The sequence below is a fragment of the Adiantum capillus-veneris genome, chromosome 23 (assembly GCF_014529385.1).
Source record: "Adiantum capillus-veneris isolate H3 chromosome 23, ASM1452938v2, whole genome shotgun sequence".
Classification (NCBI taxonomy): domain Eukaryota; kingdom Viridiplantae; phylum Streptophyta; class Polypodiopsida; order Polypodiales; family Pteridaceae; genus Adiantum; species Adiantum capillus-veneris.
Window position 1 is genome coordinate 100,802,753 of NC_140953.1, and position 21,708 is coordinate 100,824,460.

A 21,708-nucleotide genomic window follows, 5' to 3' on the forward strand; every position below is an offset into this window, starting at 1 on the left:
AGGTAGAGCCACCAAAGGTTTGGATGCAAAGAAAATGGATCAAAAGAAGAAAAGTCCTGCAAAGATCCATACAAAGAAAAAGGATCACAAGAAGAGTCCTACCAAGGTGAAGAGTCCTGTCAAGGGGAAGAGTCCCAAGAAGAAGATCCCTGCCATGGGGAAGAGTCCTACCAAAAAGAAGATCCCTGCCAAGGGGAAGAGTCCCACTGAGATCCCTGCAAAAAAAAGAGCAGATACAAAGGGCCATCCATTCCACTCACCTTTGAAATTCAAGGTTCAAAAGCGTCGTACACTTAAGAACAATAAGGGGGAGGCACCTAGCTCACCTTTCAAGCTACCATTTATATTGTCAAAGAAAGCTGCCAAATCACCCAAGACAGCTAGTCCTAAGGAGCCCAAAGCACCAACCCCTGCCAAGTCACCCGTGCCAAGCCCTAAGGGGTCCAAAGCACCAACCCCTGCCAAGTCACCACCACCACCCACTCCTGAACTTTCACCCCCTTCTGAACACAAAAGGAAAAGGGTCTTTGAGGATGCAGAATCCTCTCAGGCAAAAAGAAAAGTGGAATTTCATGATTGAATAGTCCACAAAAGCTATGTACACTTTTGTTCATTTTGTCCATATGAACATATATATATACCCTTTGGTGATTCATAATTTTGTACTTCAAATACGTAATACCAACTGTCGATTCTTAAATGTGTATCATGATGTCATGTAAGTTTAAAACAACATAAGTAGAGAAAAGATAAATATATTTGCAAAATGATTACAATATTGAACTTGTTTTTTCAAGTCCTTGCAAGTGGCTCAAATACAACTCTTTTTGGGGGAAGGCATGTGATGCAAGAGGTTGAATTCTCCATCCTTGTGCTCACCACAATTTCATCCACTTTGAATCTATACTCGGGAGATGTTTCATCAAGAAACTCAAGAGATTCTCTAACATCATTTAGTCTCCAATTTGTTGTTACTATCAGGCTTCTATACTCGGTGTGTGGATGTACTGTGACCTTTAGTTCAAACTTTGGACAATTTTCCTCAGAGTCGAGAGGAACCCAGCTACCTAATTTGCTTCTCCATCTCCTATAGTCGTAGCCCATAACTAATGATTGACGACATAGTTGATATGAGATAGACATAGAATTTGGGCTTACTCTACAACTAATATTGTCACCAATATGGAAAGTTTCTTTGGTGCTCCATCCGTCTCCAAGAACATTATCAAGTTCAGTCATAGAAAGTCTTCTATTAAGCCACATCGTCTTTGTCCTCTGCAAATCCATTGTTTTGAAACATGCCACAAAGACATGTATAGGCAAGAACCATTGAACTTTAATCCTTCTTGATATCCTGCCCGGAGACATAGCTTTAAGGATGTCTTCTTTGATCTTGGATTTGAAGCTTGATATAGTACATGCATCAGGAGCTTCCCAATCAGGTGAACTTATGGTGGGAACAGGTAACTGATGTAGTTCTCCATATGCACCTTCTCGTGATGGAACTTTGTATTCTGCAAAATAGACAAACAAATCCATTGTTTTGTAAAAGGAAGGTGGCTTGTCAGCATACATAGCATCTGCAATCCCTTTATGCATTGCTTTGAACGTCCCACTCAGACTCTCCACAGGCTGCCATTCCACAGCTGTTGAAGGAAACATATCTGGAATGGATTCAAAAAATGAGAAAAACAATGGGATAATGAAAAAAATTCACTGTATCAAATAGTTTTTTTTTGTACTTACAGTAAGAATGCAGTGTGGGATGTTCTTCCCAGTCTAACACCATATCATTGGCCATGTACACATGTTGAACCTTAGCTAGCCAGCCATTGTCGGTCACTTTGAAAGCAAGAACACGACCTTTCCAATGGTTTTTTACTTTATCGCGTTTAGTTCTCTTCACTCTGTGTACACCTTTGCATGAAGGAAGCATTGTTACCCAGTCATTCACACGAAAAGATATGGACTTCCAAAGACCATCCTCTCTAGCTTTATGAAAGTCACAAGAAGTTATGTTATGTGAAGGGCGACGTGCAAAAGATACCATGGAAACTCAGAGATTAGAGAAGAAAGAAAGTATAGACGGAAACTAGAGAAACTAAAACCTCTCACAAACTAGAGAGCGAGAAAGGTATACGTTTGAAAAAAGTAGGTGATTTATCATTAATGCTCTTGTTTTGAGAGCCTTCTGACATAGATTTCGTATCTTTTGACAACGCTTTTGTGAAATATAAAATAGAATAAAAGACGAGACTTCATTGCTTTGAGCCGCAAATTTAATGAGCTCTCTCGCCGAAAGCACCTAAATATAGCAGTTTCAGCCTTGTGATCAAGACATTTAGCGGTTCTCCGTCAAAATAGGACCACCAAAACCCACAATAGAGGAGACAAAAGTGCCATACTTTTGTATACGTGTCAAATAACTATTGGACTATTCCTTAATCCTTAGATTAACAAACAGCCCTTTTTGAGTCATTTTTGGCCCTAATGTCTAGCTCATAGCATGCTCTAAAATTGTAGAATTTCATGCGCTAGTTGTTAGCTAACTTTTTGGAAAGCTTTAAATTGTAAAATTCGGCTTTCAAGAGCCACTCCATTTCATTGAAAAGTTGCATTATTTTCAGCTCCTGGCTTGTTTTAAATTCCATACTTCAAGTGAGCTAGAAACTAATCTACTTTGAATCATGCATGAGAGATGGTAAAAATTGCAAAATTTGCTTATGTAGAAGCATTTTATCTCTCTCATTGTTGATATGTATGCATAAATTTTCTACAAAGAGCATCATGTGCATAACCAAAGGCAATGTTTTCCCTTGGGTTTTTTTCCTTTGGTAAATTCGGGTATGCAAGACCCTAGCTTTACGTATTCATTAATGTTTTTTGTGTGGCTTTTTAATAATTGGCTTTTGGAGCTTATGTTTACACTTAGCTTCAAATCAGCTTCTTTTGCAAATAAAAAGATCAAGAGACTTCTCTACAAATGGGATGCTTGCTTAAGGATGCTCATAAGAGCATGAATAGGTGTAATCCTTCCATGTTTTTGCTCTTTTGTTCATCTCTTTATTCTCTATGCTTGGATTAAGTGAAATTTTGTTTCTAAGCTATGGTTTTTTCATGTTCGAAAGTTAGACATCCTAAAGTTTCAACACTTTGCTTTGTAAATATTAACTCATCAAAAGATTAAGTTTTATGTGTGCTAATCATAGGTAATTGGCCTTGACCTTAGGTTAATGTAGGTTTATTTCTCATTAGTCCTAAACTCTTAGTGATAGTTTTAATACTCCATTCATTTTTAACATGACCTAGGGCTATGATTAGGCTTTAGTCCTTTAGTCCAATTGCCATTAGCATCTCATTTTGGAAGCAATAAAAATGTGGTAAAAAATGAATCAATGAAGCAAAAAAGTGTCAAAAAAGTAGCAAAACTGCTACTAGACACATGAAAATAAAAAATCTATATGTTATGTTGTGTCTATGTGAGGCATAGGGCCTTATTGGCACTTGGCAGGCAAGGGGAATCACCTTGGTTCGCTTGGTCAAGGCCCTAAACCGATACCCTAGGCTAATAGGGGTTAGCCGTCACCTTGGTAGGCTAGTAGGCTTTTGGAACACCTTCTTGAGGGTTCAAGGAGCCGAGAGTTGCACCTAGACTTGCCTTGGGGTGGTAGCCTTGTGATGTGTTTAACTTTTTTCAATGAATGAAAAAAAACAAAACTTCCATGAGCTTCAAAAAGTTGTGACAATGTACGAAAAGATTAGGAGCTTTTTATAGCCCGTAGACATGCTAGATTGAATGATCTATTAAGGTTCTTCACATAGTTTTTAGGCTAGTAGGTTTATGAACTTGCATTAGCCTAGGGTCATAACTGATTGCTTGTGTTTCATGTATAAAATTGAAATTTCAAGTGGTTTAATCTTCACAATAGTTAAGTGTCTTTTTTGCTTTCTGTAATCTAGTTTTTTATTATGATCACCCATCTTTTAGAAGCAAAAAATTCACTTTGCATGGTTGTTCATTGTGCTTCATGTTTTATTCATTCTTGGTGGCCTTTGATGCTCATTACTTGTTCTTATGTTTTGTAGTCAACATTTCTTCCATGGACTTGCTTTCTACCATGTCACCATGTCTTGCTTCACCAGCAAATGAGGATGTGCACCAAATTAGGAAGGGGGGAATGTTAGTAGCGGCTAACACAGGCTACACCAATTATGCACCAAGCTGTGGATATGCTATAGTGCACAATATTTTGTGTTCATTGTATAGGGCATTGGGCTCATTTAGGAGTTCCAAAGTTGTATGAGTTTAGGCTAGAGAGCTCAACTTTATCCCATAGTTGAAGGGTTTGAGGCCCAAAGCTATAAAAGAGCCCTATGCTTAATGAGTAGGGATTCTTGGGTGAGTTCTCCTCTTTGTAGAGTGGATGGTCATGAGGCTCATGGGCTTTGCATGCCCATGTAACTCTTGATTTCTAGTAATCAATTACACTTTCTTTCTTATTAGTCTTCTTTGTTTCATTATGTGGAATGAGATTGTATTAGTGTGATGGTAGATCTCCTAATCCCTTTTTTGAGTTACTCTATTCTATCCACACCATTGGCCATGGTGTGTGAGGGCTATGCCTTCCTTCTCTTCATCTCTCTCTACAAGGTGCGGTTAGTGTGTGTGCATACGTAGTCGCATTGAGGGGTAGTGCCGGAATGGACACACTAATGCGGAGTAGGTATATTAATTGCATACTTGTGTAGTTGTGTGATTAAGAGTTGTGAATAGAGTGATTGATATGAGAGGTTAATTTCAACCACATGATTGTGTGCAAGTGATTAGTAAGTAGGAATGTGTTGTTGATTAGAGGAAGCCCTTTCCATGGCTTCTCTCTATAATGAGTAGAAGGATCCCTTGAATCCTCTATGCCTATACATCTTAGGCTTATGTTTCCATGCCCTAGCCGGTTACCGATCCACGATTTGACAATTTTGTGGGTTGCAATTAGGTTGTGCTACAACGCCTCCCTACATTTGCACCATTGCCAGGGATCAATAACCTAAGCTAGTGAGTTTAAGATGTGTAGAATAGAGTAATTTCACTACTAATTTTGTTGGTTTTTGAGGAAGGGGGAATGTTAGCAACGGCTAACACAGGCTACACCAATTATGCATCAAGCTGTGGATATGCTATAGTGCACAATATTTCGTGTTCATTGTATAGGGCCTTGGGCTCATTTAGGAGTTCCAAAGTTGTATGAGTCTAGGCTAGAGAGCTCAACTTTATCCCATAGTTAAAGGGTTTGAGACCCAAAGCTATAAAAGAGCCCTATGGTTAATGAGTAGGGATTCTTGGGTGAGTTCTCCTCTTTGCAGAGTGGTCATGAGTCTCATGGGCTTTCCATGCCCATGTAGCTCTTGATTTCTAATAATCAATGACACTTTCTTTCTTATTAGTCTTCTTTGTTTCATTATGTGGAGTGATATTGTATTAGTGTGATGGTAGATCTCATAATCCCTTTTTTGAGTTAATCTATTCTATCTACACCATTGGCCATGGTGTGTGAGGGCTATGCCTTCCTTCTCTTCATCTCTCTCTACAAGGTGCGGTTAGTGTGTGTGCATACGTAGTCGCATTGAGGGTTGTGCCGGAATGGACACACTAATGCGCAGTAGGTATGTTAATTGCATGCTTGTGTAGTTGTGTAATTAAGAGTTGTGAATAGAGTGATTGATGTGAGAGGTTAATTTCAGCCACATGATTGTGTGCAAGTGATTAGTAAGTAGGAATGTGTTGTTGATTAGAGGAAGCCCTTTCCATGGCTTCTCTCTATGACGAGTAGAAGGATCCCTTGAATCCTCTATGTCTATACATCTTAGACTCGTGCTTCCATGCCCTATCTGGGTTACCGATCCACGATTTGACAATTTTGTGGGTTGCGATTAGGTCGTGCTACAACGCCTCCCTACAATGTGCTGCATCACAATTAGCCTCTCAGGCTCATCTACAATTTTGCTAGTGGTTGCACAATTGTTTTGATGCCTCTTGTCTGGACAGTCATGTTCAAAGTAACCATGTCTCCTTAACTCCAACATAATACATTTTTTTGTTGACTTGTATTATTAAGTTGCAAATTTCCACGACCTCTTAGACTCCTCTTACCTTGAAAGTTTCCTTGACTAGTTCTGACCCTAATTGTTATTTTGTTATTGTGCATGGTAGTTGCCTCTTCCTTGGTCTTGTCCACGGCTGTACCACATCCTCTTTCTCTTTCTCTTCCTCTGTTGTTGAAAAGGACCTGTTCAAAAATACTTCCACCTTGTGTAGAGGAGTCTTCCTCAAGTTATTTCTCTTCCACGATCAATAATGACACCAAATCTGTAAATGAGAGAATGTTCTCTCAAAGATGGATGTTGGTTTTAAACTATTGGTATTCAGAACCCAAATCTTGTAGACAGACTTCTACTTTATCATCATCATCAATCGGAACAACAATCGATACAAGTGACTCACATACATTCTTTATCTTTAGCGAATAGTCATTGATGACCAAATTTTTCTTTTTCACAATATTCAACTCAGTCTTCAGTTGTAGCTTCCTTGCTTTTGTGTTGGTCACATCCAATGATAGTAAAGTGTCCCAAGCCTCCTTAGGGGTATGAGCATCTTGTATATGCCTAATCATAATGTCTTGCACACTCACAAAAAGCCAATACATGACCTTCAAAGCTCCTTGGTTCCAATATTTAAACGTCTTTATTTGCGTAGCACTTACACCTTCCTCTGGTAACGGTGGTGTTGTCTCCTGCTCTCCATCAATGTAGTCCCAATAACCTTTACCCACAGGGAAATTGGTCTAAGCATGGAAGTCGTTCTTGTCGAGCTTCTCACTGACAATCTAGTTAAGCCCATCATTGTTGGTCGATATGTTTCCAAACCTTCACCACATCTCTAAGCAGCCTGCTAAAATAGCCATTTACCACCTATAGCCACAATCTGCATAGATACACCTATTTCATTGTTCCAAATAGTAATTATGCACATTGTAGCCAAGCCAAAGCTTTTTGCACCACCAATATGTATATCTCCATGTGAGAAAGAGGGGACTAGGCATGCAAATCTCCACCCAGCCATGTCCTATATAGGCCCTGCCTTGCTAATAATAGATCCCCCTTGACCGAATGACTTTGTCTTGGCCCTTGGCCTGCGCGATCTTACCCTAGAATTGACATTACTCCCCCCTTGGAGAAGTGTTTTAGTTCTCAAAAACAAAAGTGGTTGTATCTTCATAAGCACGCTAATGTTTTTCACAGTGGCATCCTTCATGGATCCAACTGTTTGTTGGACACTGTTTAGTAGGAGATTCAATGAAAGCAAGAATAACATCTTGATTTTCCACATTGTTGTCCCTTTTCAACAATCAACCACAATCAAGCACGTCATGAGTACAAAAAAGTCTTGATCAGAAGCATGGCTTATCATCAATACCTCGATAGTGCATGCTCATTAGAGGTTACATTTTGATGCAAAGGCAAACAAGCAACAATTGTTTAAACTCTCAAGGAGATCAACTTGGCATGCTGCTAGACTACATGAAGGATGCAAAGTTGCTTGCCATGTCTGTTTATTTGACACCATTTATAGAAGTCGGCGGCAAATAATTACTACGCGGCATTAATAGTAAATTTCAACTGAAGATGTTCGACAAGATCAATTATCTATACATGCTCGACAAGGTCGACTTTATTTCGCTATGACATTTGTCTCTGAGAAAGAGTACCTATAGCTATGAGCAATGGTAGCATCCAAAGTTGGTCTACTGAGATATATCATGCAAAGACAAGACTTCAAGTTTGAAATATGCTATGAGCATACGAACTTGGGAAACTTACCAAGATGTTTGCAGGTTTTTACATCCCACGAGGGTGTATATGATATATTTGGTAACTCACCCAAGTAGTACATATGGCTATGAGCCGAATTCAAGAGAACTACCAGAAACATGGCCACAAGTGGGCAACAAGGTCAGTAAATTTCAAGTTATGTTTGTTTTTGTCTATGTTTTACTTTTCATTTTGGAAGAGATCTCTCTGCTGTGCAAAGCCAAGTGCTTAGGAAGAATCCATAAGAAGCCGTTTGTTGGCACTACGTTGGTATATTCTCACAGTTTACACACTACCGCCTTGTGATGTATCTATGCCAGTGTGATCGTGCAAGGCACATATACAAGATCTCACATGGTTGAGACTGTCATTGAAGTCAATGGCTTATTATTCTTTTTCCTTTTGCTATGTATGCATGGCATACTAGTATGATGGACGCACACCACCCATCATTGCATAGGCTTTTGCTATAGCACCGGCTACTCTGTCAAGGACAAGCTCAATTACTGATGTTTTAAATCATTTTGTGTTTATATTTATTCACAGGTAAAGTGCTATACATATGCACCCTGTTACAGTCATGATCACATACAAGGTAAGTGAGTTAAGAAGTGATTTATGGTACCTCTCTCTATGAGGGTGTGGTACACGTACAGTGTTGTACACTTATGGGATATGCTACCACACAACCATTGTTTGCACAGAGGCATACGTCGGGGGCATACAACACATTAGAATAAGGGGTTCCTGAATCCTCAGCCCAACATTCTCTCTTTCTCTCTCTCTTTCTAACTTCTCTGCGAGAAAGGTGAAACTAGGCATGACTTTATTGAAATCTTTCTATGTCAATACAGTAACAGGAAGGGCTGAGATCCAACATTAAGGGCTAAGATCCATCTATTGCTACCTATTTCGGAATGGCTAAGAGACATCTATTTGTAATCCTTTAGTGATTGCTTTTAAGATTGAACAATTCTATTCAGTTGAGTACCCAGCAATTCTAATGGACAAGTAAGAGTCTTGCCATTAGAAATTTTTTGGGCATTATTTTAGCACTACACAACTTTAAGTGTGAAGATCAAGTTGAGTTTTTGAACGTAAACTCGTAAGGGTTTATTTGTACCAAGGTGTATAGATGAAACCAACATTTTAGACAGCACAACTGCTCACAAAAACCCAAGATTATGGATTTTTGAGTCTAAAAAAGCTCTAGTTGTGAATGCGATTCCAACTTCAATGGATCTCTTATTCTATCTATAGCACTAAGAGTGTTTATATGAGTACAATTTTGGGGTAAGACCTAGCTCATGATTACTAAATCACTTATTAAAGTGTTGATGGTCAATTCTTGGAACCTTCACACTTCCACTTTCAAGGAAAGAAACCCACAAGCTGCCAAGGGGTATTGGACAAATTTAACTTCTAGAGTAATGTAATACCAAGGGCAAACACAAGGAGGGTCGTGGACATAGGCCAAGGACTGGCTGCTAGTTGCACAATTTTCCAGCAAAGTTTAACCAAGGGGTTTGACAATGTTGATTTTAACCAAGGGGTTTGGATTGCAAAGGCAATACCCAAGGTTACATGTGCAATACTACTTGCATTTCACTAGTGTTCCTAGGCCTTTGTAGGCGGGAAATTTGGGCAGGTGCCTTTCACTACAAATACGTGAACACTATGTTCAACCTTCAGGTATGCATCTCATTTGGTTTTGTTTCTATGTTTTTGTTTCTTTTTCCAAGTAGGATGCATAAAATTCCACGTTTTCATCCATTTTTGCTCTTCAGTGAGATGACAAGGTCATGTAAATCCAAGAAATTTGGGGTTGTAATGTACACAATAAGTTTTTGCATTACGTAGTTATAGACCCACTTGTAGGGTTTGCTTTGGCACATGTTGTCACATGGCATACAACATGGTCTAGGAACTCAAGGAGTTTGGTTTGACCAATGTGGAGCTAGATTCATGAGGGTCCATCTCACGCACATCGCACCGTGTTTGTAGTTACCTCCATACACTAGTACATCTCTAGTTAAGACATATTCCACATGTGGAGATTATGAATCTCTGGGACTGACACTGGCTCCGCTACTTCAATTATGTGTCGCAACTATGTCCCTAGGTGCTGGTCAAATCCGTTTTCTACACCATTTTCAGCACGTCGTATCAGGAACAATTTCAGTGGCCAAAAGTTGTTAGATACGCACAACGACTTGTTAACGTTACAAGTGTGGATAAATAACATTAACAAATGGTTGTTTATGCATATAGCAAGGCTATGAGTTGCTAATGAAAAGGTTTCATTGTTGTACCTAGAAGTGATTAATGTTTCACCCTCTATTATGGTTCAAATGTTTCAACAAGGCTTGCAAATGATTGCAGCAAAAAGTATTTAGTTTCTGTTTAGAACTATTTACATTCCTCTTTAATGTGTGCTAGGAGCATCACATTCGCCATCAGTATTGGCAAGGATGATCATGGATATACAAGTTTGGATATGTTTTTTGCTAAATGCATGCACACTAGGTGTTATGGGCCCTAGTGTTTAGCAAAGGTTGATTTGGAGCGGCATGCATATTCATCCCATTAGTGCTATGAAGCATTTTGCACTCTATGTGTAGTGTCTCTATGAGATTATTTTTGGATCTACCAATCACCAATAGAGGTCATGGCTCGATTTGGGTGCTGGTGAATCTTTCAAGTTAGCCAAGATGGTTATCCATGTCATTGTTGATTCTTCAGCAATATTGTACGACATTGTGATCCCCGTTTACCAGTCATTTTGGAAGATTGTTTGTAAACCGTGAGGGAACACATCTTTGTATTGTCAGTTATCCAAAGAGGATATGAAGATTACAAGTGTAATCTCATGCTAAAGGATATGAAGAACATGTATGTTAGCACCAAGCAATCCAATTAGCAAGAATGTATGCTCTAGTTGGAGTTTGCTTACAATAAGGTAAAGCATGTTCGTGACTCAGTTTAGTCCCTTCATGTTTAAGTCAGTTTATCAACCTTGAACAAAAGTTATGGTGGGGTTGTCTACTAATGAAAATTGAGAACAAGTCAAGGACTTATATTTTGCTGATAAGTTACGTCAGCCAATTACTTTTATGAAAAGTGAAAAGAGGTATTCTTTTGGGTACATCTTTGTTGTGATAACTCATTTAGCATGCTCATATGCATTCTAAATGGAGTCTACACGCTTTGTTGGATAGGAGCCGGTAACACATGACGGTTGCAAATGGACAACAATGTGGAAAATCAAGATGTTAATCTTGGTTTCACTGAACCTCCTACTAAATTGTGTTCCGGTCAAGCAAACACATGGATCCATGAAGGATGCCACTGTGGAAAACATTAGTGTGTCACTAATCTTGTTTTTGAGGACAAAAATGCTTCTACAAGATGGGAGTAATGTCATGCCAAGGATAGGATTGGACAGGGTCAAGGGCCAGGACAGACATGCATTCAAGGGGGTCCCTATGTTTAGCAGGCCAAGGGTCTATATAGGGCATGGCTGGGTGGTGATGAGCATGGTCCAGTGTTAACCCTCAAGCACATTCCTATCACCTACGACAGACGCTTATTTATTTGGTAGAGTTAGGTACCGGGCTTGTCGGTCCAATAGGAAAGGGGTAAGAGTGATCGCCGATGAGAGGCGCACTCTAATTGGAACATTCAAGGGTTAGTTGGCTTTGCATGGGCATCCAAGTGTGAATGGGGCGAGCTCATATAAAAGTCAACTAAACCTAAAATTCACTCATTCTCTCATTTGTGCAATTGAAGAGTGCTCTTGCTCCATCTCCATCTTCTTCTTCTTCATCTCCTTGTGTGTGTGTGTATGCGCGAGAGAGAGAGAGAGAGAGAGAGAGAACAATCAAGCATTGCGACGACGGCATGGTGGCGTGAGAACTAGGAGTACGAACTACAAACAGAAACTCTAACCGATCTATACACAGGTCACACCTATCATGTGGGTTGGTCAGATGTCCTACAATCCACAACGGGTGCTACTAGTGTGGAGGATCAACAACAAAGAGTTTGTGAGGTCATCTATAGGGTTATTGAGCTAGAGAGACACAACAAGGGGATCCACATGCCTTCAACGGGTCTCATGAGATTCTTGGATACAGGGAAGGCTAAACAACCAACCTTATCGCAAATGGAGACTCCCTCGGTAAGTCCGATGGATCTCCCATATGTTGTTTCGCCAGGGGTCTCAGTGTAATCTGAGCCCACAAGTGATAGCTTTACCTTTCCAAGTCTAGCTCATCTTTCCCTTGATGACACTACGGCTACCATGCCTACCCCAATGATGGGCATGCCAAGAAACACTCCATGAACCTCATTTGTTAGTAAAGCACCGCTACATGGTAGCTCAATGCCTGCAACAGTACCTACAAGTGTGTACCAATCGTATACACCCATGGATCCTCGTACTCATGTAGTTCCTACCCCTCCCATTGTTTCAACAACCAATGCTCCACAACCACAACACCCAAGCTCTTATTTCCATGGGACCATAATGGCTAGCATTAGCATGTCACAGCCGACGTTTGCTATGCCCAGGGCCACCCATATGAACTTTGGGCCACCACATGGCACAACACCGTACCAAACATGGAACCCAAGGGCTTCCTATGCGCCAAGCCCAATGCCAATACCTACTCCACATGTAGTCTCTGGAGCGCCTTCACCCACGGTGCCTGCTCACTTAGGTGACTTGGCAACATTTGCTCAAGCTATCGGTCGATCTATTGCTGAGAATATGCGTAACACGCCTGACAGAGAACCTAGAAGTAAAGCAGTACAAATAGCCAAGCTCACACAAAAATTTAATGGAGACGGGGATGTGAGAAAGCATATTGAAGTGTTTGAACAAATATGCGATTCTCTAGGAGAACACAATGACCTACATAAGAGTAATGCTTTAAGCCTAACCTTAAGTGGGAAGGCTGGGGATTGGTATAGAACCCTAAGGGGGGAAGAGAAAACAAATTACACTACTCTTAGGAGACTGTTCTTGAAAGAATACATACGAGAGGGAGTGATTTGGGTGTAGCTTCTCAGCTCCAGAAAGCCCAACGAGAGGAAGGAGAGTCAGTGAGAGACTTTATTAGTCGCTTAAAGCATTTGAATTCTCGTTGTAATCCAAATGAGCGCTTCAATAATATTTAATTGCTTGATAGATTCATTAGGGGATTATGACATGAGGATATCTACAATGGCCTAGTCATTAGAGGTATCACCCACTTGGGAAGCAGTCACCACCAATGTGATCCAATTGGAGGATAATTTAATGATTCAAGGAGAAAGAGTGTCTGTTGAGGTTAAATCTATTAGCTCGCAAGCATCGAGGCATCAGCCAATGACCCTAAAGCCTATTGCTAAGGAGCCAAAGATATCTGAGATGACTTTAGCAGATCTCACCAAGGCCATTCAAGAGAGTCTTAGAGACAATCGTTCTCCGCAAAACAATCATATGTATCCAAGAAGGGAGCAACAATGGTCCTCAGTATGCTATGGACCGCATAGTAATAGTGAATGCCCTACTTTTAGAATAAAATTCAATGGGAACTGCAATGCCTGTGGGAGGTATGGTCATTAAGCTAAGGATTGCATAGTATTTAAGCACGTGATGGCCAATAGACCAACCTTAGCATGGACAGACACACCTCGAGTGCCTGCATTGATGCCGGCCCCACCTCTTGAACAAACGTCACAACACATGGTCCCTAGGGCCCAAAATGTTGTTCAAACAACACCCTTACCACCTCCAATGCTAGGGCCGTAACCACCACATCCGAGAATCACTTCTGTAAATCAAGTGGGTTGTGAGTCATCTATTGCTTGTTTGGAAGGGTGTGAGGAAGATATAGACCCTAATATTGCCTATAAGATGGATGTGCTTGAAGAAAGTCCACAATACTACATGGAGGACTACTGGGGACTAGTCAAACCTTTCTATCAAGTAGCTGCTCTTGCTGCAAGAGGCCAAAATATCAATTACACTGCTAAGAGACCACCTCTTCAATGTTATGAGAGTGGAGGTCTGCATCGTGTGGCCGAGTGTCCTATTAGGCTACAAAGAACGCCACACTAATGCAAACCAATCAAGCGAGCACACCTACAATGCCGATACTCATGTGTAACTGATGTGGCATAGATCATATGATTGCCCAATGTCCAAATAATCCAAATGCACCGAAGATCACGCCATTAAAATTGATTGAGGTTACCGAGGAGCCATCACAAAGTACACCTGTGGTACCAGTAAACGTACTCACACGATCAATGCTCCAAAAACAAAATTATATTCTTGAGGAAAGAGACTCGGCATCAATTGCCCAATCTTAGAAAAAGAAGAAAACACGAAGAAAGAGATCGCAAAAAGCAGCGAAGTCAGACCCCAGTTCAAAGACCAACATAGGGACTGGTGATGACCCCGTATATATGAATGACGCTGAAGAGGATTCTGATTTAGGTGAAACCGTGGAGACCAAAACAACCACTAAGATAGAAACCAACAATGAAGATCTTCATGAGCCACAATGGCCAGGATCCAAGAAGAAGATAGGAACTTATCCAAACCCTACAGAGGAGATCAAGCGAGTCAAGCAATTAAGGAGTTTGGTAGAAGATACCCAAAGGGATCTAGAACCAGCACCTAGGCAGATCCAGATTACAGACAAAGTGTTCCCTATGCAACAACAAGCTCAATAAGTCCATAGACCCTTAGCCATACCTAGTGTCATCCAACAAGAAAGTGACTTAAAGTCATGGGAAAGTGGGCGTACTCACTTCTTGATAGAAAGAATGTTTACACAGGGACTACCTGATCCTATCAAAGAAATGGAGATTCCATCTTCCCCACGTCAAGGGGATGAAGCCCAAAAGGTGCCGTTAAACATTGCCAAATTGATGGATTTCATGTCTTCAGAAGTTAGAACCACCATCATGTCCAAACTATATAAAGACCCTGAGCTAGTCTCAACTCTTCGAGCCTTCCTCAATGGAGAACTGAAGTTTGGGCTACCACAATTTGCACAAATGGATGGAGCTGGGGAGATGCCAATAGAGGAGGAACAATTAGATTCACAACCCAACCTAGATGAGAACCTTGTTATAGAAATACCTGTTAACAAGTTGGGACAATACTTTGAGGGTGATGAATCCAATGCGACCATACCAATCACTACTAAGGGATTAACTGTGAAGGGAATCCTTGATAGTGGCGTTGGGGTTATCATTGTGACTAAAAATTACTGGGAAGCTATGGGAAGACCTCAGCTTGCGACCACAACTATGGTAGTGAAGATGGCCAATGGGTCTATTGTTAAACCTATTGGGATGCTAGAAGATCTCAAGATCAAGGTCTTTGGACATAAAATAAGGATTACCTTCATTGTTATGGATTTCTCCAAGCACACTATGGCATCAGAAATGATCTTAGGATGTCCTTTCATGAGGGAAGCAAAAATGGTGCATGACTGGTCTAAAAACCATGTCTACTTGCAGTTTCAAGATTCTGTCATTTGAGTGGATCTTGTGACGGGTCGAGCACATCCTCTAGGAAACAGGTTTATAATTGATCATAGATCTGACACCACAGCTCACTCGGCCCCATTGCAGTATTGTTACACGTGTAAAGCGGACACTGATGTTGGGGAAGATTCTCCTTATATGGATGTACTACCTGGGATGATCGAGTCGGACAATGTGGATTGGGTCCACCTAGCAGCAACCATAGACACTTGGGGTAACAGGGGGACGACCTGGGTAACACCTGAGGGGGATGAAATGCCCGTACCCTTAAATATGCTAGAAGCAATGCATATAGCTTCTAACAAGACTCATCCTAATATAACGAAGAAAACATACGAGTGGGTCCCTAACGCTGTTTTAGCAACCATAGCTAGTGCTAAAAAACAGAAGCCTTGTAAGAAATGTCCCACTCGCTCCAAAAAATGTAAGGAAACATGGCGGTGCCGGAGGATTTGTATTTGAAAGGTGAGCCGGGAAGGCACCGGGCACCTGGCTGTGAGAGGTGCGAGGAAAAGAGTTGTAGCAGACACAATTAATGGGAATAGAGCTTAAAACAAATAGTTTACCTTAAACCAAATACTCAAAAGTATCCTTGCTTAATCAAATGTTAATGGAAGTGTTTATGCTCCTTACAAAGTTTAACCTGTCTTGATCCAGGTGCTAATCAAGAAAATCAATAATGACCTGCCTTGTACTACCTTTTGCTTCTTCCCGCTATGGCATATGAACTTTGACTTCCAATGGCCATCTGATTTGGCTTAAGATTTATGGCTTAAATCCTGGAATTGAATGGGCTTAGGCGGCTTAGATTAAGGAGATTATGGACTCTTAGCTTAGAGCTTAAGATAAGATGGCTTCAATTACTTAAGCTTCCGATGAGAGAGCTTATGATTAAGATGGCTTATGATTAAGAGCTTAGGAAAATTTGGCTTAAGCAAGATTAGGATTTGGTTAGAGATTAGAGATTAGGCTTCCTCAATGAGATCGAGATTTGGCTTGGCTGAAGAAATTAAGAGCTCCGAGCTTAGGCTTGGCTTGAGAGATTCAAAGCTTTGGCTTGCTCCTAGAGAGAGCGCTCAAAAATGAAAAAAGGAGAGAATAAAAAAACAAGAGAGCTCAAAGAGCCATCTTCCCCTTTTTTTATAGGTTGCATGCCTTGCTAAAAATGGCCTACCCATTAGCGATGTCGCTAATGGGTAGCCACGCTATGATGTGGTAGGGCAGATTCCGGAGCAACGCTAAAAATGACGGAACCGGTGCCGAAACTGTTCGCCATGGGCTGCTGATGCTTTCTCGTTTCATGAGCATGCTCGTCCGACGTGCTCCGAGCTTGCTATGAGCTGTTTTTCCTCCCATGCGGCGCTGCTCGCTGCCTGCTGCTTGCCCACCATGCTTTTCTTTTCTTCGCTTCACACTAAAAGCCCTTTATTTTCTTTAATGGGCGGCATTGCCATATCTTGGGTGGCCAGTCCCTTAGGGTTTTAATGGGCGGCCACTCGACTCAATATGGGCGGCCACTATTGAGTGGACACCAGCTTTTGGGCGGCCATCTTTGCCTTAGGCGGCCTTAGTGCCTCACTGGGCAGGCGGTCCCCTAAAGGGACTTCTTATTTGGCATACATATCGACTAAAGCATCGCCAAGCACCACATTCTCTCAAGCAGTCCTTGACTAATATTATCATCATGAACTTTGATGCCCGTATTAACATCTCATATAATGCCACATGCCCTCAATATGCAAGTTTAATTGATTATATTCGCGGGAAGGCATCTCCTTTGCAATCGGTGAAAAAAAACCCAACTCCTTGCCGCAACCGTGTCGGCATTCCCTGCAATCATTGCATTCCAAAAGATGTCATTCCGCACATGATACTCCTCAAGCACTTACTGCTCCCGCATTTCAAAACCTGGATGAAGCTCAAAATTTCCCAGACGGAACACCGACCGAGCGGACCAGACTAGTACGGAATTGGCCCTCGGTGAATCTTCAACAACTAATATCTTGGCAATCGGAACTCCGATCATTGGTCTGAAAAGACCGATGCACTCCACACAGCGAGCACTTTAGGCCCGTGCATTCATTTCATTTTTGTCCCCTCAGCTGCAGTTGCCCAATCCGGTACGGATCTGGGCAATCGACTTAAATTTCAAACTGCCATAACTTCTTCACCGTAGCTCCAATCGATGAGCCGTAAAGACAGGACAATAGAGCACTTCAAGCACTACAGTCCTGGATCATAAACTCCCATCTGTGCTCACTTCAAGCATACTCATTTTAGCATCATTAGGGAATCCATTGGCCCTTTTAAGCCACATCTGGCATACATTAAACATTAAACTTGGCCTGTTAACAAGCCTTGATCACTGCTCAATAAATATGTAGACTCCAAAGAAGCTTAGCTTGCATTTCCCTGCTCTTTTTCTCTTCATGGCAGCGGAGCTGCACGAAAACCACCCCCTCTGAACCTGCACAGCCTCCGGGCTGTGCGAACTGCACTTAATAAGCTTCATTAAAATCATCATCAGACATATCATCTAATGTATACATAACATGATCCTCTAGAGGTGGATCTGAATGGGAATCTTCAAGAACAATTCGCCTTCTCGCTTCTTGAATAGCTTGATCCGTTTTCCTGCAATAGGCACCTTGAGTATAGTGCCATCTAGTTCACATAATTGATATGTCGCATTATCAAAAACATGTAGCACCACATATGGTCCAAACCATCGTTTAACCATTTTCCGCATAGCAGTATATTGGTTCTCCAAGCTACTATCATTGACAAGTACCCAATCACCATCTTTGATAGCATGTGGCCGTAGTCTATGCTTTCCATCAAATGCTGCCTTATTCTTCAATCTTGCCTCCTTAAGGTTCTCTTTAGCCTGTTCAATATCCTCTTGACGCCTCTCAAGCTTGAGAATACGTAGAGCAAGCAAGTCTTCAGTAGACATACCTTCTTCCCATGGAATTATGGTCCAAGTCATAACTGCTTCCTCTATAGGCATAATGGTTTTTACCCATGTATCAATTCAAATGGCATAAAAGCTGTAACATGACTGTGTGTAGTGCGATCAGCCCATAAAGCAAATGGCAAAAGTTTAGGCCAATCACCAATATGTCCTTCACACGCCTTTGCTAAAGCTTTAACAATAGGCGGATGCAATCCATCTCTACGTCGCACATTAGAATATTGTTGACATATTACGCATGTTTCCACAAATTGAACCACATCTTTGTACATACCTTCCACCAATATTGGTCTTTAATCTTGACAAAGGTTGCCCAGACTCCTCTTTGTCCAGCCCATAGACTTTCATGAAACTCTTTGATCACCTGCTGTTGAGTTGCTTTATCACAAATAATCCGTTGTGGTACCCCTCCTGGGCGCTTTGGTTGCTTCCATAAATGTCCATCTTTGAAGAAATAGCCATAGGCCTTTTTCCTTATCCTCTTGTTATCTTGGTCACTCCACACTTCTTGTCTAGTGAGAGTACTTAGGTAGTGGCCAATCATAAGACACTCTCCGTCATAAGACTCTTCAGAAAATACTTCAAAAATATGAGCAATATTTCCACAATTGGTATGTAGATAAGAGGATGTGTAGAACTTCAAGCCAACATCATCACTCGTGGTCATCATCTCTTCTTCATCTTCAAACCTGGCTCTTGATAACATATCTGCAACACAGGATTATCTATACCTGCAATATGACAAAATTCAGGGTTAAGAGACTTTATATAGGCTATCAATCATAGCATGGCAATGTCCGAAGTAGAGCAATTTGCAGTCATTCCTATTAGTGGCAAGCAATCTGCCTCTACCACGACAGAAGCTCCAATAAAGTATACTTTATCAGTCCTTAAAGCAGTAGCAATGCCCCAAAGTTCCCTCTTAACCTGTGGATAACCTCGTTGATGAGCATTGAGCACCTTGGCTCCGAATCTCACTGCATACCTGTGTCCTTCTGCATCATCTTGACCTATAGCCCATCCAATACCTGTTGGGCTAGTGTCTACTGTTAAAATAACCGGCCTTTCGCATTTATAGTCGACTTTCCTCAAGGTCTGAACCTCAAGAAGCATCTTTTTTAATTTCCTGATAGCTTGTGTGTGAACTTCTTTCCAAACAAACCTTTTACCTTTCCTTAACAATTGATACAACACCTTTGCAACATGAGCAAAGTGTGGCAGCCAAATACGATAGAGCACACGCGCACCCAAGAATTGACGAACTTCAGTAACCGAAGAGCATGTATCCTTCATCTTTTGGATAGCTTCCACTTTTGCTGGACTTGGCCTTCTACCTTTAGAACTGTACATATGTCCCACAATTAAGACCTCCTTAGCACCAAAAGTTGATTTTTGACCTGAAAGTGTTAAGTTAACTTCTTCAAGCCTCGATAAAATAGCATCACAGTCAGCAATATGTTGAGCAACAAACTGTCAACACCCCCTCTGATCTTTTGCTTCATCTTTTGAGCCTTCTTCACAACCCTTAATTGGTAGATCATCAATGAAAGGCACAGTAACATGTGGGATAAAGTCCCTTAATACCTTATTCATGCCGTTCATCACATGAGCTACAGAATTAGTAGCACCCTGTGGGTAGAGTGCACATCCTTACCAAACCAAGAGGAGTATGCATTGTAGTAAGATCCCTGCTCTCCAAAGCTAACTAGAATTGATCATAACCTGAATAAAGATCACCCATGGAGTAAATAGATCTACCCGCAAAGGCCTCAGCAAATTCATCCACAATTGGGCCAGTACCCACATTGTGAATTGTTACTTTAGTAACCGGTTGCATATCCTCGATGAACCTTAATGTACCGTTTTTCTTCGGAACAGTAAACCATCGGTTAGAATATGGTGCACATGACGACTCCAAAATTCCAATTTGAATCTTTTCATTAAGCAAATTGATAAGCTTCGGCAAGTGAGCTTTAGGAACTGGAATAGGACGTAAGCTCCATGGCATGTGAGGAACAATGAAAATAACCATAGGTGAAACAACACTAGGATCCACACACCCAATCTCACTTGGCTAAAAAGTGAAAGCTTTACCATGGTTTTCAAGCATACCTTGAAAACACTTAATCTCCTCTTCATTGAGGAAACCATCTTCTCCAACCTTCAGCTGCTGCAATGTCTCCTTAGTAAATTTATGCCCTATGTTCTTTGGATTCCTAAGTATAGGCTGTCGAGAAGCCTCCTTGATCATCCCATCACTTCCTTGTGGTAGCGGTGTAGCCACTGGCCTCACTTTCTTTGCAACAGTCTTGTATTTTGTCTCTACCTGTGCTTCAACTGCTTTACCTGAATCATCCTCAATATGCATAAGTGCTTCATATATACCTAACTCATCATACATGTCCATTGCATGGACCTTAACCACTTCAGTTCCGCTTCGTAACCTGTGTTGCATGATCTCCTCAAGCTCTGACATAGTATCTACATAAGATACCTCTTCAAAGATTCCTAAAATCACATCATCTGATTCAAGCACATCACATCCCTGCAATTCACTTTGAATACCTGAAACATACTGTTTTTCCCACTTTGGCAAATCATTAAATTTTTTGAAAGATAATGAACCTTCAGATGTTAACCCCAAAAACCCTGAAGAGAAAGCTTAGGCTTTGCGAGAACTTCTCCTCACTTGTACCACCATAGTCCCGCTTTATAGTGGCACTCCGAGAAAATCCTGTGCAAACCTGTGTTCTCTAAACTCCTTGCGTATCTTTGGCATTGGATGATCACGTAGACTATCCTTGTTCCTGGCATGATCAACACATACAGTCAAGAATTGAACTGCTTTCTTACCATCTCGGCTTTGAACCTTAGCATAGGCCGAGCCATCATCCAGCACCTTGGTTTCCATTCGCACAGCCGCAGTGTAGGGTTGCCCCAAAATTAATGGATAAGAGGAATGCTCCTGTATAAAGAAATTTTGCTCATCACAGACATCCCCTACATTTACCTTAACATTTGCACATGCACCATAGAGGTTGCTGGAAGCGTATTGGTAGCTCAAATCCGCCAACCATGGTCCCCATCAATAGGCCATTTCCCCTTTTTGTGCAAGCTTTTTGCCATCAAATTAATCTCCGATCCATGATCTATTCGTGCTAAGACTGGTTCTTCAATGTCGCCAAGCTTCACAACAGTTTCGGTTGTTGTTCTTGCCCAATGAGTCCTTGAAAAGTGACTCCTTGGTATACTTTCATTATCTTCATCTTCATTGAAATGAACATGCCTTACCTCTGGTACAATTGGGTTTGACACCA